Below are 21,600 nucleotides of genomic sequence, written 5' to 3'. Positions count from 1 at the left end.
GGAACAAATAGTTCTAAAATTCATATGGAACCACCAAAGACCCCGAATAGCCAAAGCAATAAAGAATAAAGTGTGTGGGGGGGTCTCACTCCCCAACTTCAAGCTCTAGTACAAAGCCACAGTAATCAAGACAATTTGGTACTGGCACAAGAACAGAGCCACAGACCAGTGGAACAGAATAGAGACTCCAGACATTAACCCAAACATATATGGTCAATTAATAAATGATAAAGGAGCCATGGGCATACAATGGGGAAAATGACAGCATCTTCAACAGCTGGTGTTGGCAAAACTGGACAGCTACATGTAAGAGAATGAAACTGGATCACTGTCTAACCCCATACACAAAAGTAAATTTGAAAGGGATCAAAGACCTGAATGTAAGTCATGAAACCACAAACTCTTAGAAAAAACATAGGCAAAAATCTCTTGGACATAAACGTGAGAGACTTCTTCATGAACATATCTCCCTGGGCAAGGGAAACAAAAGCAAAAATGAACAAGTAAGACTATATCAAGCTGAAAAGCTTCTGTACAGCAAAGGACACCATCAATAGAACAAAAGGTATCCTACAGTATGGGAGAATATATTCATAAATGACAGATCCGATAAAGGGTTGACATCCAAAATATATAAAGAGCTCACACACCTCCACAAACAAAAAGCAAATAATCCAATTAAAAAATGGGTAGAAGAGCTGAACAGTTTTCCAAAGAAGAAATTCAGATGGCCAACAGACACATGAAAAGGTGCTCCACATCACTAGTCATCAGAGAAATGCAAATTAAAACCACAATGAGATATCACCTCACACCAGTAAGGACGGCTACCATCCAAAAGACAAACAACAACAAATGTTGGCGAGGTTGTGGAGAAAGGGGAACCCTCCTACACTGCTGGTGGGAATGTAAATTAGTTCAACCATTGTGGAACACAGTATGGAGGTTCCTCAAAAAGCTCAAAATAGAAATACCATTTGACCCAGGAATTCCACTTCTAGGAATTTACTCTAAGAATGCAGCAGCCCAGTTTGAAAAAGACAGATGCACCCCTATGTTTATCACAGCACTATTTACAATAGCCAAGAAATGGAAGCAACCTAAGTGTCCATCAGTAGATGAATGGATAAAGAAGCTGTGGTACATATACACAATGGAATATTATTCAGCCATAAGAAGAAAACAAATCCTACCATTTGCAACAACATGGATGGAGCTAGAGGGTATTGTGCTCAGTGAAATAAGCCAGGTGGAGAAAGACAAGAACCAAATGATTTCACTCATATGTGGAATATAAGAACAAAGGAAAAACTGAAGGAGCAAAACAACAGCAGACTCACAGAACCCAAGAATGGACTAACAGTTACCAAAGGAAAAGGGAAGGGACTGAGGAGGATGGGTGGGAAGGGAGGGAGAAGGGTGAGGAAGAAGAAAGGGGGCCTTACGGTTAGCATGTATAATGTGGCAGGGGGCAAGGGGAGGGCTGTGCAACACAGAGAAGATAAGTAGTGATTTTACAGCATCTTACTATGTTGATGGACAGTGACTAAGGGGGTATGTGGAGGGGACTTGGTGAAGGGAGGAGTCTAGTAAACATAATGTTCCTCGTGTAATTGTAGATTAATGATATCAAAATAAACAAAATAAAAATAAAAATAAACTTTCCTTGATTCCCATCCATGTGTCATGGTCCACACTTATCCTCAAATTATTACTGATAAGCTTTCTGTAACTATAAGTTACTTTGCAGTTCTTTAATATTTTATATAAATGGCGTTATACAATATGAATACTTTGTTATGTGGCTTCAAATTTTTTGACATTTTAGTAGGTATGTAATAGATTTCATAACCCTTTTCAGTTCCCTAACAACTAATGATGTTGAACATTTTTATATGTTTATTTTTATCCCATATATATCCTTTGCAAGTGTTCATTCAAATGTTCTGTGCATTTTTATTATATTTTTTTAGCATTGCACCTGGACAGTTTATGTTATATTCTGGACGCAAATTCACTATCAGATGTATTGAAAATATCTTCTGCCATACTATCTCTTGTGTCTTTATTCTCTTAACCATGTCTTTTGAAGAGCAGAAATTCTTAATTTTGATGAAATCTAATTTATCAACTTTTGTCAATACTGTGCATTCAGTGACATACCTAAGAAACCTTTGCCTAGCCCAAAGTCACAAAATTTTCTTATATATTTTCCTTTAAAAAATTAGTAGTTCTAAATCTTACACTTAGGTTTATTATTAGTTTTGAGTTAATTTCTATATTTGGTGCAAGATATAGATTGAAGTTCTTTTATTTTTTTGGGCATTGATATCCAATTTTTCCAGCACCATTTGTTGAAAATATTATTGTTTATCCATTGAATTGCCTTTGTACTTGTGTTGAAATCAACTGACTGTATTTGTGTTAGTCTACTTCAGATCTCTCTATTCTATTCCATTGATCTATAAATCTATCTGAAACCAACACCACAATGCCTTGTATCAAGTCCAGAAGCTGGGTAGGGTAAACCTTCCAAATTTTTCTTTTTCAATATTATTTGGCTATTCTATTCCTTTGCCTTATAAAATAAGAATTTTAGAATCAGCATGTCAATCTCCAAAAAAAGTCCATTAGTATTTTCACTGGGATTTCACTGAACCTTTATATTCCTAAGGGGAATTGGCATCTATCAATAGTTATTTGATACATGAATACTATATATATTCCTTTACATTCATTTGAGTCTTATTTAGTTTCTCTCAGCAATGTTTTGCCATTTTCAAATTACAGGACTTACACATCATTTGTGAAACTTAATACTAAGTATTTTTGTTTTCTTGTTAGTATGAATAGTTATGTATTTGTAATTTCAATTTCTGTTTGTTGTTAGTATACAGAAATTTCAACTGATTTTTTTATACTAACCATCTATCCTACACACTTTGCTAAACTCACTTACTCGTTCTAGTAACTTTTCATATATACTATAAGATTTGCTGCATAAACAATCACAAAGACAGTTTTATTACTTCCCTTCCTATCTGGACATCTTTTATTTCTTTTTCTTTTCTTATTCAGCTGGCTGGAACCTCCAGAACAATTCTGAACAGAAGAAATGAGAATATACATGTTATATTGTCTATAAGAATTTATATACAAAACACTCTTTCAGTGTTTCATGGGATATATCAGTGAAACCATTGAAGCCTGCAGTTTTCTTACAGTAAGATTTTTTAGCTACAAATTCATTTTTAAATAGAGATAGTGGTTTTTACATTAGCTGTTTCTTCTTGAGTTATCTTTGATAGTTGTGTATTTCAAGAGATTTGTGTTTCCTGTAAGTTGTCCAATTTAATGTAATTAAATGGTTCATAATATTCCCATATTATTCTTTATCACTTATATATGTCACCTCTGTTATTCCAGATATTGTTAACTTGTGTTTCTTTTTTTATTTATAAATTTGGCTATAATTTTTTCCAATTTGAATGACCTTCACAAAAGAAATGGGTTAAGGTTGCAATGATTTCATTATTGTTTTTTTCCATATGTTATTTCGGTGATTTTTGTGTTTATATATATTATTGTCTTTGTCCTGTTCCCATTGTTTTTAAATAGAGCTTAACCTAGTTCTGTAAAGCAGATGCTGAAGCCGTTGATTTGAGACTTTTCTTCTTTTCTAATTTATCTAAATTCACTGCTATAACCTTCCTCTGAGCACTACTGCAACTGCATTTGGCAGATTTGGATATGCTGGGTCTTTTGTTTTCATACAGGTTAACATATTAATTTCCTTTTTGTTTCTTCTACCACCCATAGATTATTTAAAAGTCTGCTGTAGTTTTCTAATGTTTGAGTAATTTCCAGATATTTTGTTTCTGATTTCTAATTTAGTTCTATTGTTATGTGAGAACATAGTTTGCATGATTATAATTATTTTAAAAACACTGAGATGTTTTATTGCTAACAATATGGCCTATAATGGTAAGTGTTTTTATACACTTGAATAGAATATGTTTCCTGCTATTGTTGGAGGAAGTTTTGTATAAAGGAAAATTATATCATGTTGGCTTTTCTAGCCATCTAAATGCTTACTGATTCTGTCTGCTAGTTGCATTTATTATGTGAAAGGAGTATTGAAAGGCATTTTGCATTGTGAAAAAGTATTGCAATCTTGAACTATAATTGTGTTTTGTCTATTTCTGTTTATAGTTCCATCAGTTTCTGTTTCATGTATTTTGAAGCTTTGTTTTATTTAAAGTTATTTTGGATTGTCAGATAAATTTATCTTTATGCAATGATGTTCAGCATCCCTAGTAGTATTCTTTGATTAGAATCTATTTTTTCTGATAGTAATATAGCCACTCCTACCTTCTTTGGAGTAACTATAATGCATAATATTATTATATATTTTGTGTTATTATATATAAGTGTGTGTGTGTCCATATAAATATAAATATATATGTATTTATACCTGCCATCCTTTTACTTTAACCTCAGTATCTTTATATTTGAAGTGGTTTCCTTGTGGATAGCATTACTTGGATGCTGTTTTTTAAATTCTACCTCTGTCTTTTCACTGAGGTATTTACATGATTGACTTTACAGTGATTACTGAAAGAAGGGGCTTATAATCTACTGTTTTGTTATATTTTTAATTTGCCACATCTGTTCTTTGTTACTTTTCCCCTCTATTTCTACTTTCTTTAGGATCAAAAACTTTTTGATTCATTTTATTTCCTTTATTTTCTTATTAGCTATAACATTTATTTTAATAATATGTATAATAAAACAATGATTTTGTTTTAATCATTAATGGTTACTATAGGGTTTGTTCATTTTAGTACTTTAAAAAATGTTTTTCTACTGCCTCTTGTCCTGATTTGTTTTGTTGATTGTTTGCTGCTATTCCTTTCATTTTTCCCCTAATGTGATGTTACCCCAACACCCCAGCTAATTTTAAGCAGTATGAGTATGCTACATCTTGGTGTAGTTTTCTTCATATTCTTGCTCTTCGAGTTCATGGACCCTCTTAACGTATCTATTTCTCTTCCTCAGACCCCAGTCACACCTATGTCCGACTGCTTGAAGCCATCTCATAGCTCACTGATGCTATTTTCATCTGTTTTCTAGCCTGTTTCATCAGTGTATTTCTTTTGGGATAGATTGTTTTCATGTCTTAAAATTCACTAATAGCTTTTTCTGAAATGTCTAACATACTATTAATTATATTGACTGCAGTTTTAAATTTCAGACATTATAGGTTTCTTCTCTAGAATTTTTATTTAGGTCTGTTTTATGTCTTCTGTTTTGCTGCTTACTATCCTTGATCTTCCACTTACCTTCTTGAACACGTTCAGCATAGTTATATGAACTTTAATGTCCATGCCAATTCATGCTATCATTTATTTCATTCCTGTATTGACTGATTTTTATCCTCATTACAGGTTGTATTTTTTCTGTTTACTGTGCCTGATAATTTTTTATTTTGAATTTTACCTTGTTGAGATATATACTTACGTATTTTCTGTAAACACTTTTTAACTTCGTTCTGAGATGAAGTTAAGTTACTTGGAAACAATTTGATACTTTTGAGGCTTTTTTTAAACGTTTTGTTTTGTAGGACCACAGCAGTCTATAGAGCCTAAGGCTAATTTTGTCCTGCTATTCAGGCAATATCTTTCTGAGTCCTCCTCCCAATGTCTTATGAATTATGGGTCTTTCCACTCTGGCTTCTGGGAAGACAGTCATCAGCCCTTTGTGCATTTCCAGAGTTATTCTCTCCAGTCCTTCCAAATGAGTCTTGTCTCACATTCAGGTAATTTCCTCACACCTATGTGCTCATCAGTATTCAGCCAAAGTCTCTGAAACTATGTGGGGCTCCATCTTCTTGCAGCTCTCCTGTATCATCTGTGCTGCCTGGGGAATCACACCGACCTTGGTCTCCTTGACTTTTCAATTCAGAAGGACTTCCAGGTTCCTCACAGCCTCCCCTCCTTGCCCTTCCCTGGCAAGAGGCTGGGATAACTGCTAGGCTCACCTGTTTTGTTTTCTCTCTTTCAGGGATCACTGTGCTTTGTTGCTTGGTATCCATTACCTAAACCCTGCTTTTTTCACATATAGTGTCTGGTTTTCAGTTGTTTCCTGCAGGAGGATAAACCCAATCCTTGTTACTCCACCTTGGCCTGAAGTAAAAGGTTTTCATTAAATCATCTAAAAGATTACTTCTAATGGCTAATGGATTTAATAAAAATATACCTTTGTTTAAATGTGCCTTGATTTAATCATTCCCCATTTTTGTCCTTTCAATCTTGTGATGATTCTCTTTGCCTATATAATATTACAATCAATATTTCTGTAGAGAATGTTATTCTTTATCTCAGATTATTCTGCCAGTGATTTATTAGAATTAAATATTGCTAGTCAAAACATATAAACATTTTACATCATTTGATGGCTTTCATTTCTATTTTCAATTATATTTTAAAATACTGATTTTCTAAATTGCTTTTGATATAGCTAAGAAAGGAGCTGCATTTCCAAATTAGCATCAAAATGGGTGATTAATACCATGAAATTTCTAAGATATAAATAATTGTTGCTTCATATTTTAAAATACCTGGAAGTGCTATTAAAAGACTTCCAAATAATAAAGAAGAAAACTTTTTTGTTTTAACTTAAGGAACCATTTAAGGTATAAATGATTTGTCTTATATGCATATATGAGCAGGGCAATAGACAACAAACTGGAAACTTTGTAATAAAGATATTTGTAATAAAAAACATGTTTTGAAAATATTGACAAAATTGATTTATGAAGCCTATACAGTAAAGAACACAATTCAAAGAGCATCCTTATTATGCGAAAAAGCAAACTTCTTTGTTTTTAAACTGCAGAAGGTTCAGTTTTCTGTTTCTTACAGTAAACATTTCCAACTAATAGAGAAATTAATTTCTGATAGATAAATATTGAGGGGACAAATAACAGTGTCTGTTATAATTATACTCCAAACTGTTTTCAGTAAAGTGAAATTAAAATCTGTTGTAGTCCAGCATAGAAATAAACTACCTGAAGCAAAGAAAAATCTAATTTATATTTCACATTTTTGAGTGAGAAATTGCAGTTTGCCTAATGCCACTAATTAAGGTAGGGAATGAAGATGAATATTGCAAATGATGCTATAATTAGTGGTCAGAAGAGGGGAAAGAATTAATTTCTTCCTTCTTGGAAAAAGGGCAGATTTCAGAGTGTTTTTTCAGAGTGATTTCAGAGATGATTTTGAGGGCAGTAGGAAATTCTATAGTTTTGTACTCAAAAGCTGCAAAAAGTAGAGGACTTATCACTGAAATTGTTATTTTAAAAAATCATTTTGTTTATCTTCCTCAGAAAAATACTGTTGACAAAGATATTAATTAGTAATTAATTTCATTCAGGCACCATTCATTCAGGTGGTTGATAAATCCTGTTTCCATAGTCTTCCCTTTGTTTCCCAGCTGCCACGCCTTCATGGTGCTTTAGGGAAGATGGAACCTCTTGTCTCCCCTCTCAATGCCCAACCCACCACACTATTATTCTCCCAGAAAAAGAGAGGCATTAACTGAGACTCACCTCCAGGTCACCTAAGGAAGAAGTTCTCTGAGGAAATTTCAACACCCTTCAGCCATCAAAAAATATGAGCTACAGGAAATGAAAATACGTGGCAACCCTGTGTTTTCCAGCTTGAACTGTTTACCCACCTTCTCTTAAGAAACTAGCAGGGTTAATCCTGTCATTCCTCACTTTCTGATTCTCCCTAGTCATTTGGAGAGACCCAAGACACCTCTGCCATCCGTCATCAAGTGAACTCGCATTCCCATAACACGCTGTATGTCCATTAATCTCCTCTAATCTCTTAACTCCCAAACCCTTCATGTGTGCCCTTTGCAAAGCACCTTCTGTCAACAGCAAAGCTCTGATGTGCTCTAACTCTGCCCTAAATGTTCCTTTCATCCTCTCCCTCTCACTGAAACCTGGCTGTTCTGTGAACATCACTTCCCTACAGCTCTCCCAAGATTCTTTTTGCCCTCTCAAAGACTTCACTACTCACAATTTTCCCTCCTTTTCCTGCACACAATTTCTTAATCATTACAAATCATTCCCGTGTGCCTTTCTAAAAATAAAATTAAAAATTTGACCTCATATCCCACCTTCTCCCTACCCAACCCTAACTATAGTCCATCTCTCTGCACCCCATTTAGAAAAACTTACTGAAAAGGTCTTTTGTAAATTATATTACCACTTTCTTACCTATATTCTTTCTTCACACCACTCTGATAGAGCTTCCAGCCCTACCACTGCACTGAGTCTATTCTTTGTAAGTTTGTCAATAACCTATGCACTGTCAAACCAATAGTTATCTCCCTGAAATACTTTCTTCCTTTGAATCCCTGGTTTACCCTCTCACTTTTCTTTCTAGTCTCCTTTGATAACACCCACTTCCCTGTTCGGTCTCAAACGTTGACACATTCTAGGACTTCATCCTGACCTCCCTTCTTTATCCATCTTGACTTTAGTCATGATATTTTGCAATTTCATCTAATTCTGTGACTTCAGATACTATCACTATGTGAGCCATCTCTCCAAAACATCTTATTAGTTTTCTCACATGACTACATTTCCACCTAAATTTCTAATGAACACCTTGCACAATTTTGCAAACGTAACTGTTTTTTACCCCAATCTACCTCTGTTGACTTTGTTTGCGACTTTAGTAAACATCAGCTAAGTCCTCCAGTCAGAAGTCTAGATATTATCTTTGGTTTATATCCTTCCCTCACACTTAAAACCAATCAGATAGAACTACCTCATTCTACTTTCAAAATATATTTGGAATACATGCACTTCACAGCAATTCAACTACTATCACTGTGTCCACAGTGTGTAGTTATGTGGATTGTACAGTGGACAAAGGTATCTAACAAAGGGTAAGTCTGTGTGAAAATTCAGCCCATGCTCTGCTCGCTATCCTGGTCCTGGATTGTGTTTTGTGGTGAAAGGGATGCATTTCTGGTGATGGTGTTCAAATACTATGTGTACGTGGAAAGCCTTTTCAAAATGCACAAAGACAAGCTAGGTAACCCCTAATAATCACTCTAGTACAAGCCACCTTATCTCATCTCAGACAACAGTAATAACCTTTCTAAGTTTCTTCTTTCTCTCTATCTTTTCATCAAAACAACTGCCACAATACAACAATACAGTATATTTAGCAGCCAATATAAAATTAGAAATCAGAAATGCTCTCGCTGGCTTTAATGTTGCCTGACTTACAAAGTCCTACATAACCCAGGCCCTGTTTACTTATCCCACCTTGTTTGGTATAACTTGGGAGATATTTGGTGCATCACTCTACATAAAAGTGTAAAGAAAAGCCTCAGTGTTTCATCTGTGTCTTTCTTTCTTGTGTGCCTCCTTTATACTCATAGAACATTTCACAGCTGACATTTCTGGTTATCAACTGTGCAGAGGTTTTCCCCCACAGCACTCAATTCTCTGTGACACCAGCTGGGTATCCTACAATTTAACTCAATACCAACACTATCCGCTTGGAGATGGCTTCAGATCTGACAGATTAAGGGCTCAGTCCCACAAGATGGTTCCCCACTTCGGATGCCAGCCTCAAGCAGTAGGTCCCAGGTTCCCGCAGCCTCTGTCCAACTTGCCTACAAATAGAAGATCCCCACGACCTCCTCCTCACGTTCAATTAATTTGCTAGAGTGGCTCACAAAACTCAAGGAAACACATTTCCCACTTTATTAAAGGATGTGACAAAGTGTGCAAATGAACAGTCAAATGAAATGTAAGGCCAGCTCTGGGAGGGTTCTGAGCACAGGAGCTTCTGTCTCCATGGAGCTGGGGGGTGTCACCCTCCAAGCATAGATGTGTTCGACCTGGAAGCTCTCTGAACTACATACTAATGGGATTTTTATGGAGAATTTCTCATGTGGATGTGCAAGATCTGTAAGTCCATTTTCAGGCCTTCACCTCTCTCAAGAGAATAGGAGAAAGAGCTGAAAATTATAGGCTTCTCATCACAGTTTGATCCTCCACCCAGTGAGGAGCAGCCTTCCTCCAGAAGCCCACCCAGAGTCATCTCGGAACAAACGACACTCCTCTATCACCCAGGAAACTGTAAGGCTTTCAGAAGGCCTGTGCCAGGAACAGGGGCGAAAGACCAAATATTAGGGCAAAGGCATTCCTAGTGTTCCTATCATTTAAGAATTTAACAAGGGTTTCAGAAGCTCTGTGTCAGGATCCAGGAGCAGAGACCAGTATATATTTTTTCAATTATCTTACAATGAGGAACTTTGTTTTAGTGTCTCTTTTTTTTTCTTGTACATGTTTTCATCTAATTCTGAAATGTTCCTTCAAATCATTTAAGACTTAGCCCAGTAATGACATTCTTAAGGCTTTCTCTGAGGATCCAAATCAAATAGATCTTACTTTAATATTTTCTGATTATTCATTATTAATTTATTCTTTATTTATCATTACATTCATTTTTTAAAATCTATTTCTTCTTTAAAATATAAGTCACTTATCTGTTATGTTCATTGTCATTTCTCAGCATTTTGAATTGTGTGTGGCTTGTTTAGGCCTCTGATAAATGCTTACCCAGTGGCTTCTGAATTTCTTAAGTGCCTGCTCATAAGTCACATAGTGAACCATTACAAAATATCATTGTGTGTTTACTGGAACAAAAGAAGAGCAAAACAACCAAATCCCTATCCTTTAAGATGTAACTAAAAAACAATTTCAATAAGCATCTCTTTCCCAAAATACATGTCAGTGTCCACACAAGAATTAGAAACTTGTTAGGAAGGAGCACTCATTTTTAAAGGAAGAAAATGATCAGTTAGTATTTGGTTCTTTTATGATGAAGACCAGGCTGGGAAATACTGATTTGAGACTACCACCACTCAATAACCTGTGAAGTAGAGACAACAGAGAACAAAGTCCTAAAGGAGAAGAGGAACTAACACAGCAAAACAAATTGGTTACATTAGAAAGGAAGTTTGAAAGTCAGAACAGTTAGTATAGAATCTCATAATGGAAGAAAGAATAAAGTGTAATTAATTTTATATTTTTGTGTGAATAGAAATGGCTTAGCTGACTAAATCTAGCTAATTTATCATGTTACAGGACTGTGAAGATTTCATATAAAATAAGATTTTGATTTGTGATTTCCTTGTTAAGTTTTCTTAAAGCTCCAAATTTTCTTTTTAAATAAGTGTGATACTAGTAAAAGGAGAATCTGAAATATAATATAGGAAGGAAAATGTACCTATTTAGCAACTGTTTTCCTGTATGTCACATTTGATGCAATCCTGGTTCATACTTTGTAGTTCAATTTCTTTAATAAAGTAAAATTTCAATAATATTCTCCTTAGGTTTTGAAAGCACACAAAAGATATTGTACTTCACTAGTGTGTACCTTACCGTACATGAGTGATAAGCAGGAATTAGAGAAATTGAATTCAACATTCTAACTCTGTTGCATACTAAATGAGTGACATTGGAAAAGTTATAAAACCTCCTTAAGTTTAAATTCTCTCACTTGCAAATGGATCTATGTTATTTTGTATTGTAAAAATAAGTAATATAATATGTCTAAAGCTATGAAAACATTGCCTAGCACCACACAGTAATGTACAATATGTAAAAGCTTTTATTTATTGGAAAAGCAAATTATTTTCAGGTGGGAAGACATTATTTTGCCCACTTAAAAAAATATATACTCAGCTCTGTTTTTCAGAACATGTATCTATGATATAGACTTTCTACCTCACATATCACATTAGTATTTTTCTGCCATGATTATAAACAGTTCCACAGAGAAAACATATAGTCCTTCAAAATCAAGAGAATTCTCAACAGAAGCATACACATAGAATGAGAAAAGTATTATAATAGACTGAAAGTTGCATATAGTGTAGAATCCATTAATTTGTTCTACATTATTTTGGGCAACTGTTCTTTTCCTGCCCACCATCCCCATCACTGCCTCAACTTTGAGGTTTGAATAAGAGCTAATACCTTATAAGTCCCACCCCAGCTATCATTAATTAGGAAAGGGTTGCATATTAGAGATGTGCCATTCAGATACCTTCTCCAGGAATTTTGAAATTAGAATTTAAGAAAGAGAGCTGAAATTTTTTAAAACTATATATGCTAACAGATGTTAGCTAGACTTGCTGTAGCAATCATTTCACAACAAACATCCCTGAAACTAATATAATGTTATATGTCAATTATATCTTAATGAAAGAAAGAAAGAAAGAAAGAAAGAAAGAAAGAAAGAAAGAAAGAAAGAAAGAAAGAAAAAAAAAAAAAAGAAAGAAAGAAAGAAAAAAAGAAAGAAAGAAAGAAAGAAAGAAAGAAAGAAAGAAAGAAAGAAAGAAAGAAAGAAAGAAAGAACTAATTCTTCTGAACTGATAAGGATATGACTATGGGAACAACTGGTAGACATGACATCCACAGTGTGGAAGAAGCACAACTGTACAGAATGAAACCCAACTTGATGTGAGATGGAGAGCCTGGAGATATTGCTTTCCTTGTTTAGAGTTAGTTGTCCCTAAAGCCAGCTGCTTGTGTGACTTGCGGTGGTGAGTTTCTGTGAACAAATGTACTTCCCTTTTGGCCTCAGTTTGTTCACACTGAGTTTCCTTCAATTCAAAACAAAAGTGTTCTGAGAAATGTTTATTGTCAAACATTATTGTGTAAAATTAACTCATGTGAACCGCAATGTACAACATAGCAAAACAGAACTGTCTTCACATCATATGATTTATATTTGAGAATTTCTGGGTGAGAAGTCAAACTTTGGGAAGTAGGGAATATTTTTAGAAAGCAAGACATTGATCTGCAGAGATACTTGAATTTGCTCTTCTTTTGTTGCTAATTTCCCATTTAAGAGGAAATGACAGTGAGGTTTCTCTCCCCACCCCCCCAAAAAAAGTGCAAAAGACTTTGGCTTGATTGGAATGCATCCTTTCAGTCCCATCGTGCTCTGTTCTAAACAGCTGCATAAACAAAGGATTTAGTGATTTATACTGAGGATGCAACTCTCACTGGTGTTTGCAGGATCCTTGGGTTCATCCTTTGGTGGTTCAGTTTGCTAGGAAATGTAAGAAGCCTGCAATATAACAGGACTCTTGGTTTTAACAATTGGCAGCTATCTTAACTCCCTCAGTTTTTTTACACCCTTCCATTTCCACCTGTTAAGTATTTTAGTAGTTTCACATAATCATGTGTAGAGATGTTCAAAACACAATTTTCCAATACAGTGTTATTTAGAAATTATTTAAAATTGCTACTATTAAATGTAACACAGTATCACCAAATGAAATCAAAAGTGAAAAAGAAAATACCGCCACTCAAAATGCAAGCACTAATGTATCATTATTTGCTAGCTATTCTGCTACTAAAGGGAAGTGACACTAGTATTTTCTAAAATAAATACCTGGAAAATTATGTAATTTTGTTATTTATTCGAGAATGTGGCATTAAGCAAATTTACCCAGAATAGAAGTAGCCATTCCTTTTTGAAGGGGGAGGTAGAAAATACAAAAAAAAAATGTCTTTTTGTTTTTGTTTTGTTTTTCGCATGCACAGAGCTATAAACGCAGGGCTTCTTCTTGAAAAGACTGAGGAGTTCCCACCAACAAAGCTGGGCTGCGTATACACGGGGAACACACTGAGCCAGGAACACTGCTCTCTGATGGCCCTGAGATCATCTTTTGAGCCGTTCCTGTTTACAATCCTTAACGTTCCAGCACCTTTTGCCCCTTCTTCTGAGCATGCAAACTCTGTTTCAACCTTCAGCCTTTAGTTTCGTGTTGCCTCACGTTGCTTTCTTTACCGCATGTGGGTTCTGAAGGAATTGTCTCTTGTCTGGCACTCCCAGTACTCACCTGAGCAGTGTTTTGACTGACTGAATGGAGCAAGTGCTGCAGATACTATAATAAATAAGATACCTAGATAATACCTCCTTAACATAATTCAGTAAAAGGTGCTGTTTCTTGACTTTTATCAGCTCAGGCATCAGATCACCACTGTCAGAAATGATTTATTCAGCCCAGGTGTCAATCTGAGACACCATCAGGAGGGATTCATTACTGTGCATTTATGAAGAGAAGAACAACAAAAACGTAAGTTTACTTAAAATGACTAAATTTACACTCTGGGATGAAGATGCTATAGATTTTTACTATGAGTTTAATGTAGACCATGGAATAGATAATAAACAATAAATGAGACAGTAGATTCCAATATAATTTTACAGCTTATACAAAAAGCTTCTTAATATGTAACATGGTACGGTTGTTCTGTATCTATTAGTTTATACATTGTATGCACAAGTGTATATGTCTCTATATGAAGACTACTTGAAAAGAAATCATCACTCACATATGGCCAAGAAAAGTGCCTTTGTATTTGTCCTTGTGTTTCCTAAATTTTATTAGAACAGTTGCTGTTCTTCTGGGTTTATCTACCAGAGGCCACCACCTTCAGCTAATTTTCCCCATGCTACTCTTTGCAGGATATAACTTAATTTGTTAGGAAGGCACTACTCCACAGACTGTCTAGTATCTGTATTGTCTTCTATATCAGTTCAAGGATGACTCCTCTTCCTGTTTCATGAATTTGAGGTTCTCTTATGTACTACCTATTGATACAAGGCAGTCTACACTAATTTTATACACTAAATATCTGAAGGTTGTTATGATAGAAATAGCAACTTTCAGATGAAGATCTGATCTGAAAAAAACTAACCCCCATCTCAGTTGGATGGAAATAGAGATATTGGGAAACTCCCAGTGTGCCTTCCATAAGAAAGCTTCCCGGAAGTGCAAGTCAGTGGTCTAGACATTACACAATATGACGATGGCTGCATCAGAAATAAAAGCATCTTGTTTTATAAATGCTTTTAAAAATGTACTTCACATGATGATTAAAATTACATTAGTGTATATAACATACTATATAAACAGTAAATGACCAACAAATAGTAAAAGCATCATTATTCATCATTCAATGAAATTGATTCCTATATTATTTTGGGCTGAAAGATGACTCTTCGTTCTGGTTGCTGAAATCAGATTTTACAATCTACTCCAATCTACTCCTTTCCCTCCCCATCTCCAGTGTATCTGAATAAATTAACGAGTGAATGATGCTATGCTTACAATTCTCTGGAGGATAAGAGCAGACATCTTCAGAATAGTTACAGGCTGTTTAGAATGATATCCTCACTATTCTTAAACTGATTTGTTGATATGGCTTGCATCTAATTACTTTACATGATATACCACAGAACGCTTTTTAATGCAATACTAGATAAGAAGATTTATTTGGACAGTGACATACAGAGTCTCATCTGCAATCATTTATTTTCAGCCTACACATTTTTCGGTGTTTATAGAAATATCCTCCAAATATTATCATATAATTTCATGATTGATTTTTTGATAACTTCTCTCTAAAATCCTGCAAGGGAAAATGAGATACGATTTATTTTTTTCTAGTGTCCTATATAAAATTTTGTATGTTGTTAGGGAAAAAAGCACAATGGCATATTTTGGAATTATTTTGCTCTTCTCTGGGTTGGATGTGGTTTATAGTGAATGACACAAACTGAGTTCTCAAGCATGTTTTGAAATAACGATGTTGAGAAAAATTTTTTTCTTACAGTAAAATTTTTTAGCTTGGTTTTCTTTCTCCTTTCCCACTTCTTTGACTTAGAAAATTCAGTTAATTTAGAAATTACTGGAAATTGCATGTGGTGAGCATTGTGTGAGAAAGGGGCTTCAATCAGAAGAGTCTATATAGTGAAATGTTTTTAAAAATGGACCTGTTACTGAGTTTGGAAACAACAGAATATGGTAACACTGCACAGTTATAGGAGTGAAACATCTGGTCCATTGTGGTTTAGTTGGCATAACAGACTCACCTTGGTAGGAAGCATGCAAATGAACAGAAACCTCATGAGAGGTCAACTGGTGGGAAGAAAGGGAAGAAATAGCAGAGCAAGGCTGCTTAGAAGGGCAGGCACGATAATACCAAAAGGCAAATATTTTGAACTTCTGAATACATATTTGAGGTTTCATAGGCAAAAGGGTAGGTCACAGCAAGGGAGAAAAATGATGAGAAACATATAGGTTAACCATTTTGAATAGTAATGTCATGTGCAGGAGTTTTCCAGCCATCAGGACTGTCCCTGAAGACCATTTATACTTCACAGCATTAATATGCATTAGGTATAATGCCATATGCTGCACAGCAGGATGCATTGCCAGCAGACTGCTTGTCATAAAGCCAGATTTAATAAAGCATTATAAAACAAACATTATGATGATAAATACAAAATGACAGGCTAATTAAGGGAATCTTAATTGTCACTTTTCTGTAATAACATTTGTTTAGTTGTATCTGTATTTGTGGTAGCACTCTTGTTCAGCTTGCATTCTGTGCACCTTCCTCATCACTCCCTCCAAGGGAATATTATGCCACACATGATTTAACGTATTCATGCCTCCTTCTCCCCTCCCACAAATTGATTATAAAGTGATGAATAACTGTGCACCATTGATGTTCACAAACATTAACCTTTAATCCTAAAGGTATGGAAAACATATCTAATGGCAGTTGTGGACCCACATTACCAGGTGAAATAAGAAGTTGCAGAAATCAACAGACTAAATCTAAATGTCACATGAAACATTTTGTTAAGTATCTGGAGTTAACTTTTTTCAACCTGAAGAAATCCACTCTGGATTTCAGAAGTCACTATTAACTTTTTAAAAGAAATCATGAAAGCCATCAAATTTCATTGAGCAGCTCTCTCACCAAGCAAAGAGAGGTGGTTTACCCTATATCGTATTAGTCAATAGAGGATCTTTAATCTTCACTCAAGACCTCTGTATCATATTTCACAAACTCCGTAACTGGTATATAAAAAGATGACACTTGTTTAGTCATTTGGATGCTAAATATCTTATATTTTTCTCCCCTTCCTATGTAAAATACCATTTAAAATGTGTATATTCTTGGTGCCTTTTAAAAATAAGGACTTGGTAGAAAGTCAGAATATTGCCTAGGGAAAGGATGAATAATTATCTCCTAAGAGTCTCTACTGTATCTTCTTGGTACTTTTACTAAGATGCAAATTCTTGGCTTTGTTGATTTTGATATAGACGTAGATTCAAAATCAGAGGAATGTTGGTAAATATTTAAAAATCAGCTCTTACTTAGATGGAGAGAAAAAGGCTTTGATTTATAGAATTTACTGATCTCAAGCTGCCAATAAGGAGTCACTGAACAGGAAGTTGGTAAGAGATTCATAATGCTGATGTGAGTGTTGATCTAACAGAAATGCACAATGAACTAATTATCAGTAGAGATCACATCTGCATTTTCCATTTGGGGAGGAAAGAGAACACATTCCACATTTTTTTATATGCATGGTACAGAGAAAATCACTGAGTTTAGGGACTAGAATCATCAGATATGTATCAATACAGTCTAAATAATAAGACTACTAATGACAGATTCTATTGACAAATCTTGGCCAAAGTATTATGATTTTAAGCAGTTAAATTGGCACAAATGTCTACTCCAGCCATAATTATGTTAAATGGGGCAGAAAAAGAAAGTCACAATGGCCTCTGAAACACAATGTCAATGTTTTCCCAAATACCTTAAGAAAAAAGTGAATAGAAATATTTGAAATGATCCTTCCAAAAAAGTGTTTTTGAGAAAAGTTAACACATTTTAATTATTATTGATATATCTTATCAAAATTACCTTTCTCATTTAAAGAATGGTTTGGTCAATTACTAGGTTCAATTTTTTCATGGGGTAGATGGGCAGGGAGGGAGGTGGAACATATCGCCTGTTAAGATGTATGGAAAGCCAAAAGAGAAACATTAGTTGTAGCAAAATAATCTGATAGCTTCTTAACACTCTTCAAAACTGCCTACTAATTCTGTAATGTATTATATACTAGGCTTAAAAGTGAGCTTAAAAGTGTGTAGTTCTACCTCAATTGATGTTATAGGTGTTTCTTTGGTCAATTATTTTGTGAATCATTATAGTTACATAACTTCATAAAGTTAAAAAAGCATACAATTGTTAATGTCAGTATTTTTGTAATCATCATAATTAAATTGGGTTTGAATTCTGGATCCACCCCTTTCTAATTCTTTGACTTGAAGAAACCTAACTTTTCAAAGCATAGTTCACTTAATTATTGGTAAAATATTGGCCCTAAGTGTATATTAAATATGTAAAGTGTTTGACAAAGTAACTGTTTTTTAAAATATATTATTATTTACACTATTTGAATTACTACAAGTACTTTGGCCAGTGAAAAGTAATAATATGACATTATTTTTTTCCTAGGCTTTATTTAGTAGAATCATCTTTCCATTTGCACTAACATTTTCAGGTTGAATTGCATCGATCAAAATGTGGCATTTATATCTTTATAGTTCTACATATTGGTATAAGACCAGTTCAGTAAAGACAGGGTAGTAGTATTGTTCAAGTAAGAGCTTGGTTAGAGTGTGTTTCTGATAAAATCATGGACAAGGGGTAATTTATAATGTCAATTTCTTTGTGTAACCCATATATGTTCCTTATATGGGCCAATCTACATGAAAATTATAATTGGAGGACTAAGGAAATGTTTTGGATTTGTACAATCCTACTATTTCTGGTAGCATTAAATGAGTCTATCCTCACAAATTAATCTACATCTTAAAAATGTAATATCATTTTCTAGGTTCAATAACCTTGATCAAAGTACAGACATATTCGGTACTACAACAGAGATTCTAATGACTGTATCTTAATTATTTATATGTTCCATATGGTTTTGTTTTCCTAATGCTTCTATCCATGTTCTAAAACTGTCCCTTAAGTTTGTAGCATTCCTTTTTCTCCTTAAAAATAGTGAAGATGTTTGAAAAAATAAAACTCATTTTCATCATTTCAATCTTCTTTTTTAGAATGATTTTTAAGCTTCCAAAAATATATTTGAAAATGTGGTAAAATGACAAAAAATAAAAAGACATAAATTCTTAAAATTAATAAGTACTAATTCTTATTAATATGATAGTACTCATAAATGCCAAAAATAAAATAAAAGAGCGTGTGAGCACATCATACAACAAACAAAAGCAACAATTAAAATTTGAGGGGAGATTCCCACATGGATCATATATTGATTGCCTTAAATTTCAGGATATTATCTTTCCAAATATATCCATGAAACTAAAAAAGGTGCACCAGCAATTCTGCAATGAAATCAGCATGTTCAAATAAATGTCTCTTTTACTTCTGAAATCATAACAAAAATAAAGGATAAATAAAAAGGCCAAATTTATTTATATAGGGCAAGAGGAGAATCCCCCCCAAATCAAAATTACAACCTTCTTATATTAAATAAGTTTCATGAGCATTTCTCCTTTCTAAGTTCTATACTTTTGTGATTTAGGTCAGAAATTTCTTCTCATTTTTTGATTTATACTCAGTACTTATTACACATTTATGAAACTATAGGCTTGTATGATTTAAATGCAATAATATATATGTTATGAAGATAATTACATAAAACCATTACATAATTAGGCTAAGTACCTTGCCTCATAGTGGTCATGCAAATAAAGAAATTAACCTACTTAGCAGAAAATTCCTATCCTGAAATTTGATTACCCTGATCTAATTATTATCTTTATGAAAACGTCAAAGTTTACTCACAGGAAGTAGAGGATACACCTGTTAATTCAATCACTTTGGTAGCATTTATTTATCAGTTAAATTCACAGGTAAGCATCCACATGTCCACCTACATTGTCCGGCATTGCTTTAAGTTTTTTTCAGGCCTTGCCAGATGTTTGGTGATACAGACCAATTGATTTTGGCATAAAAACTGTGAATCCACTCTCTGGACATTAGGTTTAGTCAGAGAATAAACACAGCATTTCTACTTTTTAAAAGCTTATATTATCAGTCTAATGTCAGGAACATCCACCTGAAACTGATTTCAATAAAATGGACCTTGAAGCAGAGTACTGAAGTTTGGTTTATTCCAAAACAAGCCAGAGTCCTTCCTTCTGGGCAGCTTTTACTATCAGACGCGATGACTCATCTTTAACGAGGAAGGCGGTGCAGTCTCGAGGCTTGGCGTTGACCCTGGAGGATCAGGTTTCCAGTCCTCATGCTCTGTGTGGATATTTCTCCTGTTTAATGGAGTAAACTGGATAATTCAATGAACCGAGGACCCTATATACTTAAAATGATTCCTTGGCAACAATCAAAATGATAGTAACTCTGTGAATTCGCTAAAAAATTTTGTGTCCTAGAACTAAAGGTTATTAAATAGCACTTGGCTGACCACCAAAAATTTTATGAGTTTCTACATGTTACTGCAGACAGGCAAAAGGTTTGGCACTTTTACACTTACCTCCATTCTATCCATTGTTTTTGCTGTTACTGCTGATACAATTTGATTTCAGTTATGTTTTAGATAATTAATATTCAGAAAAGCCTAAAGGAAATACTATCTTATATTAACTATATACCTAATAACATATAAAGAATATCTAAAATTAATATTTAGAAAACTGAGCTGACTTTTTTAAATTATTAAAGAGGAGCAGATACTAAAACAATATTAGAGTAGTAATAATTTAAATAGCATGGATTTTTGCAAGTAAAAATGGTTGTGGAAGAAAATAAGTTTCTCTTAAATGGAATGTATATATACAAAAGAGTTATATAGTAAAAAAGTGTCATAAACCAATGTAAAATGAATAATGCCCAATAAATTAAGCTGACACAATGGGCTAAGGGAAAAGAAAAATTACACAACTTCTTCACTTCCTATGTGTTGTGATTAATTTTATTATCCTAGGCATTGCTCATATTTCTTGGTTCATGAAGCAATGTAACATACATCATTTTACTGTAATATTTATCATTTCATGGCAGAGAATACATATATATTACTTACGACTGAACATCCAGAAATACATTTCTTGTAGGTAGTTACCCTGTGTTACATATAGTTGATAATTCCAGTATAGGACTATAATTCTATCAGAGTGCTCAGCCCGTAATTTAATTTTTTGTTTCATCAAGTATTTGTCTAACTGGTTATTATACATTGAGACTATTGGTCCAAACAATCTAAGTACCACTGCAAAACAAAAACGTTTCTTGCAACCCATGTAAGACAGTTTGGGCAGATTATAAGAAAAATTAAAAACTGGAGACTTCTTGGAAAGCTAAATAAGGAATCTAGTATTCCTCAGACCACTATCTAACAGTCACTGTAAGAAGACAGAAAAAACAGGCTTCCTCTGTATTTGTGTTTTGTTTTTGTTTAATGTTCTGTTGCATTTGTCCCTTATTTTTACTTCCAGGTCCTATTTATAGTATATATAGTTGGCAGTTTTCCATAAGAATTCTTCTTTGTGTTATATTCTCTAATTCTGTTCAAATATTATATCAAAGTTTTTTTGAATTTTCACTTTGCAGACTTTTTTTCACTCTTG

General features: G+C 34.1%; 1 long non-coding RNA gene across 1 annotated transcript in view; it reads right to left on the bottom strand.

Moving 5' to 3' along the window:
• LOC140848418 (uncharacterized) overlaps positions 1-20,612 on the bottom strand; it is a 209,720-nt gene extending 189,108 nt beyond the window's left edge. Inside the window, exon 1 of the long non-coding RNA XR_012129247.1 lies at positions 19,802-20,612. This is a non-coding gene — a long non-coding RNA (uncharacterized lncRNA). The remainder of the gene's footprint in view (positions 1-19,801) is intronic.
• Positions 20,613-21,600: the final 988 nt, after the last annotated feature.

Source organism: Manis javanica, chromosome 3, assembly GCF_040802235.1.
Source record: "Manis javanica isolate MJ-LG chromosome 3, MJ_LKY, whole genome shotgun sequence".
In the NCBI taxonomy this organism is placed as follows: Eukaryota; Metazoa; Chordata; class Mammalia; order Pholidota; family Manidae; genus Manis; species Manis javanica.
The sequence above is the reverse complement of the archived record's forward strand: the minus strand, read 5'-3'. Positions and strand labels throughout refer to the sequence as shown.